At 43.2% G+C, this 17,702-nt stretch overlaps 1 long non-coding RNA gene across 1 annotated transcript in view; it reads left to right on the plus strand.

Annotated features, from left to right (window-relative positions):
• Positions 1–8,362, plus strand: part of LOC112823030 (uncharacterized) — a 63,910-nt gene extending 55,548 nt beyond the window's left edge. Inside the window, exon 3 of the long non-coding RNA XR_003207904.2 lies at positions 8,330–8,362. This is a non-coding gene — a long non-coding RNA (uncharacterized lncRNA). The remainder of the gene's footprint in view (positions 1–8,329) is intronic.
• Positions 8,363–17,702: the final 9,340 nt, after the last annotated feature.

Genomic DNA, 17,702 nt, shown 5'->3' on the forward strand with positions numbered 1-17,702 from the left:
AAGATATTGGTTGAAAAAGGGAAAAAGAAAAAGAAAAAAAAAACAGTTAACAAAAATTAACTTTGATGAACTAATGAATCATGGTAAAAAAAAAAGCCATGAATTCTATGTGCAGTATTCCCCTAGCGCTGGAGGTCTCCCGTTCTCCTTGATCGGTAAACTTGGTCTTGGCTTGCTGGCTGTTCGTGCTGATCTTCTGGGGGAGGGGCCTGTTGCTGTGGTTTCCAAATGTCTTTGCCGGAGGCGGAATTGCCCCGCCCTTGTCGGTCCGGGCTAAGCAAGCTGCTCGGGTTTGATCTCAGGAGCTTTTGTTCCCTGCAAGCTCTCCGTACAGCCTTGGAGGACCAGGGCAAAAATGGTGGCCTCCCAATCTCCACCCGGAGGAGCTGAGAACTTGGGGCCCCGCTCCCCAGTGCGCCCCCAGAGAAAAGCAGTCACTCCCTTGTCCCCGGTCTCCGGTCGCACTCCGTGCTCACCCGGCCTGTGACCGAGCGTTTCTATCTCTGGCACCCGACCCCGTGTGGAGTCTCCCAACCCAGCAGATCCCTGCGGTGCATTCCCGCGCCGCTCCTCCCGGGGGAGGGAGGGGAGTCTCCCCGGATCTGCCACCTGTTGGGTACCTGCTGCAGGAGCAGTGGCCCGACTGGGCCGCGGATCACAGTTTATGACAACCCCAAGCTGAGAGCCCGCGCCTCAGCTCCGTCTCTGCAGCCGGCTTCCCTGCTCTGATACCTGGCAGCTCTGCCGCACTCAGGCTCCCCCGGTCTTTCTGTGACCCCAAGGGTCCTGCGACCCCACTGTCCCGCGAGGGTTCCACCCCCGCTTAGCCACTGCAGCGACGTCCCTCAGCGGAGCCAACTTCTAAAAGGTCCAATTTTGTGCTCCGCGGCTCTAGCACTTGCCAGAAGCGGCCGACGGAGGCCCCTCCCCCGCCGTCTATCCTCCCGAATATCGCCTCGGATTCACTTCTCCGCACGTCCTACCTTCCAGAAAGTGGTCGCTTCTCTGTCCAGATAGTTGTTGCTACTCTCCTCTTCGATCTCCTGTTGAGTTCGTAGGTGTTCAGAATGGTTTGATCCCTATTCAGCTGAATTCCTGAGACCAGACGAAATCTAGGTCTCCTACTCCTCCGCCATCTTGCTCCGCCCCCCCGAACCCTGACCTTTTTAAACTGACGTTTACTATTTGCTGCCAAATATTTCACCCCATCCATCTACCCATCCACTCGACGTTTTAACTTGAGACTTCTATATGTCAGCCATTCCTTTCCTCCCCACTTTCCTACAGAACTGTCACAACTCTGAGCCCTATCTGTCTTCATCATGGCCCACAGGCTTCAGTCTCATGGAAGTATTGCTTACAATATCCTGGGGGATAAAAAATAAGTATGAAGTTTTTATGAGCACATTATAAGATCTCCCTGAATTCATACTCTGAGCTGTGTTGTTTATTTAATTGAAAGAATGGTATTACCAACCTGAAAATCTCTGATTTCTAAATTTAACCATTGTTAGTTATAATCCTGGATTAAACAAACTAACAACCTTGAAAACTCGTGAGTCCTGGGGTCAGAACAAAGGTAAATTCAATGAAATACAGTAGGGGGGTATATTTTCGCTGTAGAACAACAGGGACGATAGAATATGCGTATATGTCTTTATATTCTTTATTCAACTAGAGTGAGAGTAGAAGGTGAATTTTTAACATCTATTTACCTCACTGGTACCTTGATATTAAGAATTTTACAGATTCCTAGTCTATTCCATTGCAAAATAGCTGAATCATAGAATGTCAGGACTGGAAGGTGCCTTTCAATTTATGTAAGTTAGTGGTCCCTGCCTTGTTGAAGGATATGAACACTTTAAAGTACATTTTCAGAGTTGTGGGTACACACACACACACACACACACACACAAACACTTTATATATAATTTCAATGACTTGAATAGTCCCTGGAAGACATCCATGATCTCTCATCCAACCATGGAAGCCCATTAGTGAAATCTTATATGCACTAACAAAGAAGTCATGGTATGAGCTATGAAGTTTACTCCCTATAACAGTAAAGTGCAATCAACACCACATTCATAAGTTTATCAATTTCTCCAAATTAAATTGCACCTACTTCTCGTTCCTACTCACTAGGCTGATAGAAGTCCATCTCAATCTTCATTAAGAAGGCTACCACATCCATTCCCCCAGGATTGTGTCTTGGGTCTTTCATAGTGCAGAGCTTTCAAGGGGTTTACACTAGTTATGCCTAATGTGCTCCTGGTTCAGGGCCACAAGCTTCTGTTGCTAAGCTTGGGTAGGCAGTCTTTCCTGGTAGCTCTAGAAAGCTCTCATTCCTCATATTCTGTCACATCAGCATCACCAAGCTACCCCATCAGAGGTATTATCACCTCTGAGGGGAAGGGAGGATGGTGACCACACAGGAGGATGGGGCAGTGCTGTTGGCTAATCCGTGAGGCACCCACACTCCAATTCCATTCCCAGTTCTAGGGGAGAAACTCTAAAAGTTTTCTCAAATCCTGTATCTTTCACCTCCTCTGCTCCACCTACTGAGAGAATTCAGCATAAATCACGTCAACTGCTTTTTGCAGGATAGAAGACAGTATGCCTTCATCATTGAGCACCTGTGCTCTGGAGCAAACTAGCTGGGTTCAAGCCCAAGCTTTGATGCTTACTAACTCTATGTATGCATTCATTTCATTCTGCCATAACAAATTACCACAAACATGGTGACTTAAAACAACAGAAATCTATTAACTCATGGTCTGGAGGCCAGAAGTCCAGAATCAAAGTGTCATTACAGTGGGTTTCTTCCGGGGGCTCCGAGGGAAAATCTGGTCCATATGTCTCTCCCGGCTTTTGGTGGTGGCCAGCAGTCCTCAGCTCTCCTTGGCTTGTAGTTGTGTCACTCCACAATCCCTGCCTCCATCTTCATGTCACCTTTCTTCTTTTGTAAGGACGCTTCTTATTCAATTTTCTCATTCAGTTTAATACAGGATGATCTCATCTCAAGATTTTTAACTTACTTACATCTACAAAAAGCATTCTTCCAAATACGGTCAGATTGACAGGTTCTGGACGGACATACCTTTTGGAGAATTACCCTTAAACTCACTGCAACAGACTGAAAGCAATTTTTTAACTCTTCAATGTCCATGGTGACCCATGGTGTAATGGGGATGATGATGACAGTAGTAAAATCCCCCATACATTTATTGGTGATAAATGAATTTATCCATGTAAAGTACTCAAAGAGTTCCTGGTAAATAACACATATTCTTTGCTAAACAATATGTGCTACAATGGGGAGTTAACTTCTGAATAGCTATTCATTTCTGCTGTTGGGTCAATTCAAAGCCCCATTAACAAAACCCAAGACAGGAAACCACAAAGGCTAATAAACTTCTGTTTATGAAGTTGGGGGGCTGGATGTGCACATTGGAAAGCAGTCTGCCACATTTCTGTAGCTGTTTTGCCCCAGTACTAAGAGATAGTTTTCATGGTGGAAATACCAACAACCTGGAATGATTGCCCTTTATTTAGCCCAAAGAATATAAAAATTTCCAGTGATAGGACATTGGGATGAAAAGGGGGTCTAGTAAGGAAATCAGATCCACACCAGGTTTTAACATATGAAATTTTATATAGAAAACTGGCTAATCAGGGAGAACTGAAAAGCCAAAAGGAAGCACAGAGGTAACACGGAGACAGTAATCATGGGAAACAGCTACCTCTCCCAGTTAAGGGAACAGAGGGGTCATTCTCCTCACTTTGTCTTATGCAGGCATCTTATGACCTCACATGGTCACAAGAAGGGTCAATAGATTTCAATAAGTTACTTTGAGATAGAGACCACATTCACATAACTTTTATAACAGTAAGTTTTTTAATTGTTCTGTTTTATTATGTTATTGTTGTTAATCTCTTAGTGTGCCTAATTTATAAATTAAACTCTATGATAGGTATGTATGTATAGGAAACAACATAGTATATTTAGGGTTTGGTACTCTCTGTGATTTCAGGAATCCACTGGGGGTCTTGGAACATATCCCCATGGATAAGGGGGCACTAGTGTATATATATATATAGAAATATATATGTATGTGTGTGTATATAGAGAGAAAGAGTCATATATCATGTGATAACATAATCAATAAATACATTAAAACAAAACTAAACTACAGTTAGGAAAGCCGAGTCCTTCAGCATTTAATGCTAATAAGTGGCCAGGCCGCTATATTAACCAAGGTCTGTCTGACTTTAAAGACCACAGTCTTTTTAATCTGAATTATCATCTGAGTATCAGAGCTAAAATCCGAAATGTTCTCAGCAATCTGGAACACTGGGAAAAACTTAAAATGCATTTCTTATACCAGACATAAATGCAACATTCTGTACCTGGACTAAAAAAAAATATCGCAATGGTCAGGGAAAGAATATCTGTGCCTATATAGCCCCCAAAAGGATTAATATGTTCTAGCCTATTGCAATCCTAATATTAATAAACAGTGCGATCCAGCTATCAAAAAGTAAATGCTAACCATTTTCTGCAGTATTCAAAACAAGCAAAGGGATAGCCCATCCTTATTCAGCAATGGTCAGGTCACAACTGGAATATTTTGTTCAATTTGAGGTATTATATCATCAAAGGAACTTTGAAGAACTGAACTTAATTAGCTGAGAGTGACCATCATGATGACAAGATAATGCCACCATCCTGCCACTATCTTGATTTCTACCCACCTCCTCTTGCTTCATAAAGTAATAGGCTCCTGACAGGGCTCCTGGCCTGCCATGCATTATCCATCATGCCGGAGAGTGGTCCGTCTAAATACAAGTGTGCTAACGTTGTACCTGCTGCAGTACACCCCAAAGCCTTGGGAATAATGTCCAAATCACCTAATAAGGTTTTAAAAGTCCTCAGGTTCTTGTATGTGTATACTTCTCCAGACACACGTGCGTGCGCGCGCACACACACACACACACACACACACCCAGGCACCCTAGCGGATTTTGCTGATTCGTATTTTCTATCCTTTGGGCATTCAACTCTTTTTACTACATCACTTTCCTGCCTCTGATTACCACTTACACAGTTGCCCTCTACCCACCCCTTGCCTGCTATTCCTGCTTGTTCTTCTAGGGGTTAGCTCAGGCTTCACTTTATCTTAAAAGCTCTCAAAAGCCCCTGCTCCAGATTTCCAGGGTTTTTGGCCCCTCCTTTACACCTCCATACCCCTCTGAGCTTCCCTGATCTTAGCACATATCACACTTTGTTGTAAGTGCCACTTTCTTCTCTCACCTGCTGGATAGAAAGTTACGTAAGACCAAGAACAAGGCTTGCTTTCTCACTATTTTACCCCCACCACCAAATACAGTACTCAATGAATAATTGTGTCTTGAAAGACTTCATTCCTGAATAAAAGAGGAAGGGATTTGAATGGAATAAGGGTATGTGCAGAGAGGAGTGTGAAAGCCATCTTCTGGGTATAGAGCAATATACACTGATTTTCCCATTTGGACCAGAAAGCGGAACTAGGAATTAGGTAGATGTGAACTGAAAGGAGATTTAATACATTTAATACAAGAAAGAACTTCCAACAATTAGAACGATCTGGTGGCATGCTGGTGTTAAACATAGGGATTCTCTACCATTGAAATGTTGAAGTTGAGAGGCAGGTTCATGGAAGGCTAATAGGATATATTTTAAATGTCAGTTTGATAAATTGGTAGTTTTCTAGAGTTGATCTCTGTGGAGAAAGAGTCTGAGGGACGGGGAGAAAAATATTATATAATTCTATAATCAATTATTAGTGTCTGTCAAGAGCTTTCTTAGGATTGACAAAATATGCAGTAATACTCCGCATCTGTCCTTCTCCATCCCTGTTTCCGTCCTCCCCACCCCCACACAGACAGAGAAATATACGATTATTAAATGAGAGTCTTAATAGGGAGACTATCACTTTGTCAGTCAACACTCACCCCCCTCAGGAGCTACACTGCCTGGAAACTCTTATTTTGTTGTTTCTTTTTTGAGTCAATGGGAAACTTTAATGTCCACTCTCCCTTCTCTTAACTGGAAAGTGGGGAACTTCATACTGGTTAGCACATCGTAATTCATTACTGTTTTTGTCTTGAAACAGCAAAAAGGAGAAGTGGGTAGATAGTTGTGGGCAGAAAAGATGCTAGGGAATCATGGACTCAAAGAATACCCAATGGCTTGTACCTGAGGAGCAGGACCCAACAAGATTAGTAGATTTTGCTAAGCATTTCACTTGACCACAAAACAGGAAAATAAGTCTCCGCACATGATATTTAAATCATGCAGTTCTCAGAAGAGTATCAAAGTTCACATTACCTTGGCTAAGTCTCCAGCTGTCCCTAGTATTGAGGAACCACTCTGGGTCTCTGCATTTTATACATTAATTTTTTAAAGATTTTATTTATTTATTGGAGAGAGAGAGAAAGCAAGAGAGAGAGCATAAGTGGAGGGGGAGGGACACAGAGAGAGGGAGAAGCAGGCTCCCCGCTGAGCGGGGCTCGATCCCAGGACCCTGAGATCATGACTTGAGCCAAAAGGCAGACGCCTAACTGACTGAGCCACCCAGGTGCCCCTGCATTTTGTACATTAAATAAAGATCTTGCAGTAAAGAGAAGCTTGTTTATTAGCTGTGATGTTATTCTCCTTTCAGGGCTGTCTTTTCTTACCACATTAATCTTGGGTGTGCTTCTAAGTCTTTTCTGCTTTGAAGTCAGGAGGCTGGTTAATATGAGGGCAGTGAACCGTGAGATGCCTGCATGGGTAATATATGGGTTCTGGCAGCTAGACTCTTCAGAGGCACAAATAAATAGACTCCTTTCTTGCTTGACGGGAGTATTAAATGCACGGGTGCAGGTACAGCACATAGACTGGCTACATACTAAATATTAAACAAATGCTAGTTGTTATTATGTTTATATCAATATTATTTTTATATATTGTCAAGTGTCAAGTCAAGAGCTTTGCTCTCAAAGTTCAACTTTTAGGACAAATGTCAGACTTCAGTCGGTAGTTTCAGGACTGAATTAGTCAATGCTGGGCAAGGAAGCAGCATGATTTAGGGACCAGGTACAGATTTTGGAACCACGTATTTACATATGAATCCTGGTTCACCCACTTATTTTCTATGTGAACTTGAGGAACTTATTTGCTTCTCTGACCTCAGTTCACGATTGGATTAAGTGAGATTGTGCATGTAATTGACCTGGCGTGTAATAGTAAAATAAAAATACAAAATAAAATAAAATGTAATGTTAAAAAGTTAATAATCTCTTGTTATTTTGCACATTTATTTATTTTTATTTTTTAAAGATTTTATTTATTTATTTTAGAGAGAGAGAGAGAGGGAGGGAGAGCATGTGGGGGAGGGGGAGGGGCAGAGGGAGAGGGAGAGAGCCCCAGGCCGACTCCATACTGAGCATAGAGACCACGTGGGGCTCCCTCTCATGACCCTGAGATCACAACCCAAGCAAAACCAAGTGTCCAATGCCCAACCAACTGTGCCACCCAGGCGCCTCTGTACATTTATTTAGATTTGGGTTTCCTCCCTTTGATCAGTTCACCATGCTGTACCCAATCTGACCCCATCACTGTCCTTTTTCAGGCTCCTTACTGGTTCTCCTTTACACTCAGGATAATCATAGCAGCAGGCAGTATTTTTTTTAAAGATTTTATTTATTTATTCGACAGAGAGAGACACAGCGAGAGAGGGAACACAAGCAGGGGGAGTGGGAGAGGGAGAAGCAGGGGTCCTGCGGAGCAGGGAGCCCAATGCAGGGCTCGATCCCAGGACCCTGGGATCATGACCCGAGCTGAAGGCAGACGCTTAATGACTGAGCCCCCAGGCGCCCCAACAGCAGGCAGTATTAATGGTTCTGTGTGAGTACCAAGTACTGCTCCCCCCAATCCTTTTGGATGGATTTCTCCCTGGCCTCAAGTATTTGGCCCTACCAACATTCAGTATTCTGCTGGACATTCAATGGAGATGCTCTGTATGTGTGCAAAGTTCTCTCTGTGCAACTTTTTCCTCTCCAGCCCTTGAAAATATAGCCACCCGGGGCTCCCCAGACTGTTTCGTCAACTCAAGGATTCTACCAGGCTTTGCCTATGTTTCCCCTCCTTGTCCGTACTGCAGCCTGAAAATGCTCTCACTGGGCGCAACTGTGGGGTTCACCAAATTGTCTCCTACATCCTAGAAATCACTGCCCTTGGTTACCTGTCTCCATTGTCTTAAAATCAGTGTTTCATCTACTTTGTCCAATTTTGCATTTGTTTTAGGTGTGGGGGTAAATGGGACCTGTTACTCCATCTTGGCTGAGGGCAGATCTCTAGCAGCTCACTTCTCACCGTGCTCTCAGCTTAGACATTTGTAACCTTGGTTCACGAGACAGAAGACTCAAGACCTACTCATTGCTTCACCAAATATAGGTAAGCCTAAATTCCCATCAGGTAGCACCTTTATTATTTTGCACTCTCTGCCTGGATTTCTGCCTTAGTTTCCTCCTCCTCAGCTCTACCTTCCTAGTAAAAGCCTCCTCTGAAGCCATGGAGACTGGTTCCTACTTTTCCCAGCTGGGCCCCACACCTTGCACCTAGGCTGCAGTCGGTATTTATCCCGGGCTGTCACTGGATACTCAGTTGTTTCCATGCAGCTGCTCTTGGTACTCCCTATAAAACATATTAATTAGTCCTAGATTAAGTATTCCTGAATACTACTTATATGCTCCTCATTTGGATATCAATGGATATGGATCCTTACCGAACCAAGACAGGGTGTATAATAATGCCCTGGACCCTTGAGCCAAATCTCTACCCCCAGCGCTCTGCCTGTGATCCATTCCCCACCAACGTGTGATCACGAGGATCCAGCATATCCTGAGCTCCCAACTAAGGACACTGAGAAGTTAAATAGTGACAACTATGTGTTTTGTCTTTGGAGAAAAATATTCACGTGCAGAGAAATTCCTGTGAAAGCTTAGTGAGTTGTCTAGTTAAAACTTCTTTTTGCTGTCTTAATTTACAAATTAAACAAACAAACAAACAAACAAAAAACAAGGCCAGCAGAGTTTAATTGAATTTGCCAACATCACAGAGCTAATTAATGTTAATGGTAGTACTCAAACTCAGGTCTTCTGCATCCTAATTAAAATTTCTTTTCTCCTGGATCACAAACACTTAGATAGTTCTTTCAGTGAGCTATTTATGATTAATATTGTTCCTGAACAAGGGGGAAAAAAAAACCCCACACAACAACCCAATTATTGTGGCCCTCTAATTTTTTCTAGACCTGACTCAGAGAGAGAATGTTTTCTTAAAGATTTTATAAGCTACCTTTCCAAGCCTCCCTCTAATTTCCTTCCCTCCTATAACATGGTAATCTACAAAGAAGACCAGAGAGAAACTCTTGGCTTCTGTTTTCTTAACTCCTTCTTGATTTTGGAAGAGCCATAACCCTACCACAAACTTTCAGGCATCGTGTTCTGGCACTACAATTTTTAAGTTCTTAAGTCACCTAATTTGTACATATCAGAGAAGCAGGGTAGCTTGTACTGTAAATCAGTGCACTACAGAAAAATGTTTTCCGAATCTGAGCAGATGGGCCTAGTGGGGGTCCTTGATTTTCTCTTTTTCTCCCCATGGCACTGTGGTCTAATTCATGGACACACAACTATTGTGTTCAGAGAGTGGGTGTGATCGGCACATGGGAAAAAGTCTCTATGTCATTACTTCCTTGAGATGACTGAAGGAGCAGCCTCCCACCCAAGGGGACAGTCAATAGAAGTTGGGCAGTGGAGCTCAGTGGATCCCCACCTGGATGAAAGCTGAGCAGAATTCAAAGCAGAGTAAATAGCGTAGTTTTCCTATCCCATCTTGCCAACTCCCACCTCATTCCCTGGAGTGCTCCTGATGTGGCAAAAGTGGGAAGATAATCCCCAATGTCTAAATGAGATAGAGACAGGTGCCTAAAACCCAAGTGCCTCCTTTCCTCCAGTATATTACAGTGTAGGGGATCACTGTGTTCCATTCCATGCAGAGCTGCTCCAACGACTCACAGAACGAACTTCTTAAGTTCTTGACTTTGCCAAACACTGCAGTAACATTAAAGATTACAGCGAAGGCATAAGTGGGAGTCGATAGAAGAGCTATGTTATAGATTAGTTGGGATACGGGAAGAAAAAAGATAAAGTGACTATGAAATAAAGAACTATTTAAAGTTATTTAATCTTAAGTAAGTAACAGCTCAGTCTTAGACACACACACACACATACCCACAAAAGATTCAAAAGATTTCTGGCTGGTCATCCTGGCTCATCTTCCCATTTTGTCATTTTTTTATTTAATTAGGATCAGTGTTGGTTTTTGCAGCATCAAGCCTTGGAAACCTTATTTATGAATATCCCCAAACATTGGCAATAGCAACAATCCTTTTAATTGCACAGGTACTAAAAATATGCCAGATACTACCTAAGTCCTTAAACACCTCTAACTTGGACAATAACCAGGTAGATATAATTACACCATTTTTCCAGCTAGGGAGATAGAACCTCAGACAAGGTAAGTAACTTGCCCAAGGTCACACAGCTGGCAGGTGGTAGAGAGTCAGGATTCTGTGTGATACCAAAATCCTTGCTTTTGCAGTCGCTGGAATTATAGCTAAGGGTAAATTATTCCTCCCTGCTCTCTCTGTTCTCCCCAGTCCAAGGGTGGTCATCATTATTATAATCTTGGAGCTGCTTCAAAGACCTGGTGGCTCTGCAGATTCAACTCCAGGATAAGAAAAGCAAATAAAGTGAGTGTTCATTTTCAGCCTTTATGTGGGTCTTTTCATCTTCAAAGTCCTTTGTGAATATTAAACAATTAATCCCCCTGGAAGCCCTCAGCACTGGGGGAAGTGAACATTTCCATTAATGTTGACGAATGTCTATTGCTATTGGTGAAGTTTTGCCTTTCAGCTTGTGCTTCTAAAGCCTGAAAGCCTTTCCATATAAATGAAGCACATTTTCATTCACATGTCTCTCGCAGGTGGATGAGGGAGTTGCTGAGATGTCTAAACACAGGGCTTTTTAAGTACCTTTGAGGAGTTAAAAAGCTTTGCTGGTTCTGCTTCCTGAACACACACACACACACACACACACACACACACACACACACACAGTTTTTATGATAAATCAGAAAAGTCGATGGTGTGTGTGTGTGTGTGTGTGTGTGCATATTGCTGGGTGCTTGTGTTTTATTCCAGACAAAATGGTGCATAGAGATGACTTCTCCGTTGGAACTAAAGCCATAGTTAAGCCGCAGCATTGTCTCTGTGGTGCACCTGGTTAGTATACTCAGTTGTTAGCTGAAAGGCTGGTGGTTCAAACTTACCCAGGGATAATTTGGTCTTCTTTTCTGAAATATGCAAGCAGTTCATTTCAGGAATTTATTACCCTTTTGCGAAGTACTGGTTCAGTGTTCCCTAAACTGGTCTGCTAAATCACACCCCAGGTGCTTATTAAAACCACAAGTTCCAGAACTTTGAGATTCTGATCCCGCTGTTCTCGCAAGGTGCCTGAGAATTTGCTTTTTAAAGACATAGCCTCTGCCCCCAAGAAATTATTATTATCCTTCAAGTTTGTGCAGAATTTGTGTGGAAGATAAAATAATTGGCCCCAGAGCCACGCTGCCTGGGTCCGGCTCTGCTTCTCCACATATCGACTGAAAAGTTTTGCAATGCCCATCCAAAGTGGCCGCCGGTGGCTCTAGCACAGCATCCCACTGTGATTGTCTACATGCTGGTATCTGATAGTTTTATTTTTTTTAATGTTTGTTTATTGTCTGACTTTCTTAACTCACCACCACCCAAACCTCCCCATTGCCCATACAGGGGTGCTGTGCTGTGTCAGTTTAGCAAAACCGGAGCTGGATTTCTCAGAATTCCCTCCCTTTAAAGAACCAGGTTGGGGGGTGGCTCAGTTGGTTGAGCATCCAACTCTTGATTTCAGTTCAGGTCATGATCTCAGGGTTCTGGGATGGAGCCCCGTGTTGGGCTCTGTGCTCAGCACGGAGTCTGCTTGTCCCTCTCCCTCCGCACCGCTCCCTGTCGCATCGTGAACTCTCTCTCTCATTCAAATAAATAAATAGAAACTAAAAAAAAAAAAAAAAAAAACCGGGGGGAGATAGAAGGGATGGGAGCGAGTCGTCACTGTGCTTTGAAGGTCATCATTGGTTAGAGGTCATAAGGGAGAGAAGCCAAGGGCAGCAGGGTCCAATTTGTGCCCAGTTTTCCTCATTCTACGTCTGAGTCCCCTTGCAGACGTCCAGCCCTGCTCACCAACCATGACCACAGGCCCAGCGCCAGACCCTGCTCTGAGACCTCACAGAGATGGAGCCGTGAAGAGCCAATGGCCTCCCATGGATGGCTGCATCGCTCTGGGAGCTGGTCTTGCCATTCAGCTGGGAATGAATCAGAGCTCGACAAACTCCTCATGGCTTTACTTTCAAAGAATGTAAATTCTGTGAAGTCTGAGACCTCGACTAAATCTGCTCGTCACGATTTCCTCAGTACCTAGAACAAAGTCTGGCACTTGATAAGCTTTCGGTATTAGCTGAGTGGCTGATGAAAGTGATGGCTTCATCCATAAATGGGGTTGTGATGTTTCTTTCATTGAGTTGTGTGAGGACAAATGAAATAACATATAAAGAGCTCAGTAGTATTCTTGGCAGATAATGCGCACTCATACACGGTTGTTGCTGTTATTCATTCTGTTGTTACGGCTTTGATAATATCAAATCCGCCACCGGGAGCCAACACACACGTACATATAATGTACGTGTGCGATAAAATCTGTCTCAAGTCAGTGGTCTCCCAACCTGCCTGGGTTTAGTCCTGTCTTTGAATCATAATGTCATCCCAGAGAACTATAAAGCCAGAGAGGATGCTAAAGATTCCTAGTACAGCACCTGTGTTCAAAAGATGAAGAAACAGGGACCTGAGAAGTGAAGAGATTTGCCCGAAGTTATCTACTGGTTAGGAAAAGATGCAAAACTAAGAACATGTTTCACTGAAGTTGTCCAGAGTCCTTTCTGTGATCTTATGGAAAATAAAAATTTTAAAGCACTTCATAACGAAGCATACACATATGTATATGTGTATAGAGATGTATGCACATATACACACATGGTAATATGTATGCATATAAAATGTATATACATAGGGTTACAGTGTCTTGCCTTTCCTACACCTAGGATGATGATACATCCGAGTTGCCTGGGACAGTACAGTTTATGCTTATGCTGTGGTCTAATTATTAACAGTACTTCCCTTCACTCTCAGAAGTGCCTTGGTTTGTCCAATAAATTATATAGTTTCCCTACCTATAAGAGATGCCTTTGTTCTCCACTTTCTGTGTACACATTTAGAATGAAGAAGCCTACAGAGATGGACATGTGTGCATGGGGCATCATCAACCAGAACATTGCATTCACTTGGCAGCAGTGACCACTTTGGGGATGGGTTCATGGTGTGATCAGAGCAGTAAACCATATGCTGGGACTGCCAAGTGAGAAGCAGGCTCTCTCTTCTCCAGGATGGACCACCAGTGAAGATGCTGGGCATCCGGAGCTGCTCCATGCTTTGCCAGGGGTCCTGAGCATGAAGCCAACGGGAAACAAAACACAACCAGGAGATGGGAGAAACTGAATCTTCGTCGCTGATATCATGAGTGCTTGATCAAACCCTCCCTAAAGCTACACAAACGCTGGATATTTTTGCTAAAATTAGATGAGATGAGTTTTCTGGCACCTGCAATTCAAAGCATCCTAACTAAAGTACTGACTGAAAAAAACACAAATGTAATAAAAGGGATGGGACATTTTTGCCTTGGCCCTATGAGAGCTTTCCCCCTAAGGTCAGGAACATGGCAGGGATGTCCACTATCACCACTGCTATTCAACATAGTATTAGAAGTCCTAGCCACAGCAGTCAGACAACAAAAAGAAATCAAAGGCATCCAAATCAGCAAAGAGAAGTCAAACTCTCACTTTTTGCAGATACTCTATGTGGAAAACATAAACATTTGCAGATACTTTATGTGGAAAACCCAAAAGACTCCACCCCACAACTGCTAGAAATCATACAGGAATTCAGTAAAGTGGCAGGATGTAAAATCAATGCACAGAAATCAGTGGCATTCCTATACACCAACAACAAGAAAGAAGAAAGAGAAATTAAGGAGTCGATCCCATTTACAATTGCACCCAAAACCATAAGATACCTACGAATAAATCTAACCAAAGAGGCAAAGAATCTGTACTCAGAAAACTATAAAATACTCATGAAAGAAATTGAGGAAGACACAAAGAAATGGAAAAACGTTCCATGCACATGGATTGGAAGAACAAACATCGTGAAGATGTCAATGCTACCTAGAGCAATCTACACATTCAATGCAATCCCCATCAAAATACCAACCACGTTTTTCAAAGAAATGGAATAACTAATCCTCAAATTTGTATGGACCCAGAAAAGACCCTGAATAGGAATGTTGAAAAAGACAAGGAAAGCTGGTGGCATCACAATTCCGGACTTCCAGCTCTATTACAAAGCTGTCATCATCAAGACAGTATGGTACTGGCACAAAAACAGACACATAGATCAATGGAATAGAATAGAGAGCCCAGAAATGGACCCTCAACTCTATGGTCAACTCATCTTTGACAAAGCAGGAAAGAATGTCCAATGGAAAAAAGACAGTCTCTTCAACAAATGGTGTTGGGAAAATTGGACAGTCACATGCAGAAGAATGAAACTGGACCATTTCCTTACACCACACACAAAAATAGACTCCAAATGGTTGAAAGACCTCAGCGTGAGACAGGAGTCCATCAAAATCCTAAAGGAGAAGACAGGCAGCAACCTCTTCGACCTCAGCCGTGGCAACTTCTTCCTAGAGACATCGCCAAAGGCAAGGGAAGCAAGGGCAAAAATGAACTATTGGGACTTCATCAAGATAAGAAGCTTTTTTTTTTAAACTAATATACATCTTTTTTTTTAAGATTTTATTTATTTATTCGAGAGAGAGAATGAGAGACAGAGAACACGAGAGGGAAGAGGGTCAAAGGGAGAAGCAGACTCCCTGCTGAGCAGGGACCCCCCCCCCGACGTAGGACTCGATCCTGGGACTCCAGGATCATGACCTGAGCCGAAGGCAGTCGCTTAACCAACTGAGCCACCCAGGTGCCCTTAGATAAGAAGCTTTTGCACGGAAAAGAAACAGTCCACAAAACCAAAAGACAACCGACAGAATGGGAGAAAATATTTGCAAATGACATATCAGATAAAGGGTTAGTATCCAAAATCTATAAAGAACTTCTTAAACTCAACACCCAAAGAACAAATAATCCAATCAAGAAATGGGCAGAAGACACGAACAGACATTCTTCCAAAGAAGACATCCAAACGGCCAACAGACACATGAAAAAGTGCTCAACATCGCTCAGCATCAGGGAAATCCAAACCAAAACCTCCATGAGATACCACCTCACACCAGTCAGAATGACTAACATTAACAAGTCAGGAAAGGACAGATTTTGGCGGGGATGTGGAGAAAGGGGAACCCTCCTGCACTGTTGGTGGGAATGCAAGCTGGTGCAACCACTCTGGAAAACAGTATGGAGGTTCCTCAAAAAGTTGAAAATACAGCTACCCTATGACCCAGCAATTGCACTACTGGGTATTTACCCCAAAGATGCAAATGTAGGGATCCGAAGGGGTACGTGCACCCCGAAGTTTATAGCAGCAATGTCCACACTAGCCAAACTGTGGAAAGAGCCAAGATGTCCATCGACAGATGAATGGATAAAGAAGCAGTGGTATATATACACAATGGAATACTATGCAGCCATCAAAAGGAATGAGATCTTGCCATTTGCAACGATGTGGATGGAACTGGAGGGTATTATGCTGAGAGAAATAAGTCAGTCAGAGAAAGACATGTATCATATGACCTCACTGATATGAGGAATTCTTAATCTCAGGAAACAAACTGAGGGTTGCTGGAGTGGTGGGGGGTGGGAGGGATGGGGTGGCTGGGTGATAGACATTGGGGAGGGTATGTGCTATGGTGAGCGCTGTGAATTGTGTAAGACTGTTGAATCACAGATCTGTACGTCTGAAACAAATAATACATTATATGTTTAAAAAAAAAGAAGAAGATAGCAGGAGGGGAAAAATGAAGCGGGGGAATCGGAGGGGGAGATGAACCATGTGAGACTATGGACTCAGAAACAAACTGAGGGTTCTAGAGGGGAGGGGGGTGGGGGGATGGGTTAGCCTGGTGATGGGTATTAAAGAGGGCTTGTACTGAATGGAGCACTGGGTGTTATACCCAAACAATGAATCATGGAACACTACATCAAAAACTAATGTTGTAATGTATGGGGATTAATATAACATAATTAAAAAAAAAATAAATTGTTTCTGGGCCAGAGTTTTTCCCTTGATAGGTTAGCAGGGGAGGTATGTCCCTGCATATCCTAACCTCCCCATCCTACCCCTATGCTGTGTATCTCAGTCACCGTGGACTTTGCAATCCTGACTATGACATTCATTCATTAATACACATAAGCTGAGCACTTTATACCCCCCTGCAAAAGTTTATATTCTAGTTGAGGAAAGGATTAAGCAGTGAAGTGACAACTTCTACACGTACAGTGGCATGCCAGGGCTTTCCAGAAGCTGAATGCAGGCACCATAACTGACCCAGACTTGGTATGAAGGTGACCAGTAAGAAGGCCTCAGAAGGGAACAGAGATGGGATTATATCTGAGAGGGTTGGCAGGAATTTACCAGCTGGTCAAGAAATTACAGGGAATCCTAAGAAGAGAGAAGACATGTACCATCACACAGATGACAGATAGTTGAGGAAAGGCAACCATTTGCCAGGAGCTTAGAAGAAAAGTCTAGAGAGAGAGAACCGGAAGTTCCAGCACACCACACTAAAATCCCTGGATTTCTACACTGTGAGCAACAGAGGAGCAGGACAGGGAATCCTCGATTAGGTTGTCTGGCTTCTCTTGGGCCACTGTAACAAGACTGCTTTGCTCTCCACTTGACTAGCTTTCAAGAACCTGCACACAGGCTTGCATAGCCTTCTTTATTGACGGCCCTCCTAGGACAAGGCAGATTGCGCATGATTCCAAACTCTTCCCTCTCTGAACCCTTTGGCTAATTGATAGACAGCTTCTGCTTTATTTTACTCCTTCCTCCTGTCCCTAATCAATTTTCTTTTGCTTTGGACTAATCCTTCCTTAAGCTCTCATGCCAGGTCCCTCTCTTTCTCTTTCACACATCCAGTGATCAGATTTGCATTTTAGAAAGACTGTTAATCCCAGCAAGAGTTTTGAGGAGGGAACACGGGAAGCAAAGAGAGAGGGAAAGTAGAGAAATGCAAGGGAGAGAAGAGGGAGTTGTGGGGGGATGGGAAGGGGAGGATGCTTCGCAGTGATAGCCACCACACATGTGGGAGGGGAAGAATGCATTCAGGGTCTGTGTATCAAAAAGCAGTTAGCATATGTTCTGAGAGAAACCTCAGCATGTGGAGGCTTAAACTGCATTTGGAATTGAATTGCCAGGCTCAGTAAATTTACAATATGCTTCCTCAATCCATCC

This window comes from Callorhinus ursinus, unplaced genomic scaffold (assembly GCF_003265705.2).
Source record: "Callorhinus ursinus isolate GAN/ISIS: 27379988/994484 unplaced genomic scaffold, GSC_fseal_2.0 scaffold5, whole genome shotgun sequence".
Lineage (NCBI taxonomy): Eukaryota > Metazoa > Chordata > Mammalia > Carnivora > Otariidae > Callorhinus > Callorhinus ursinus.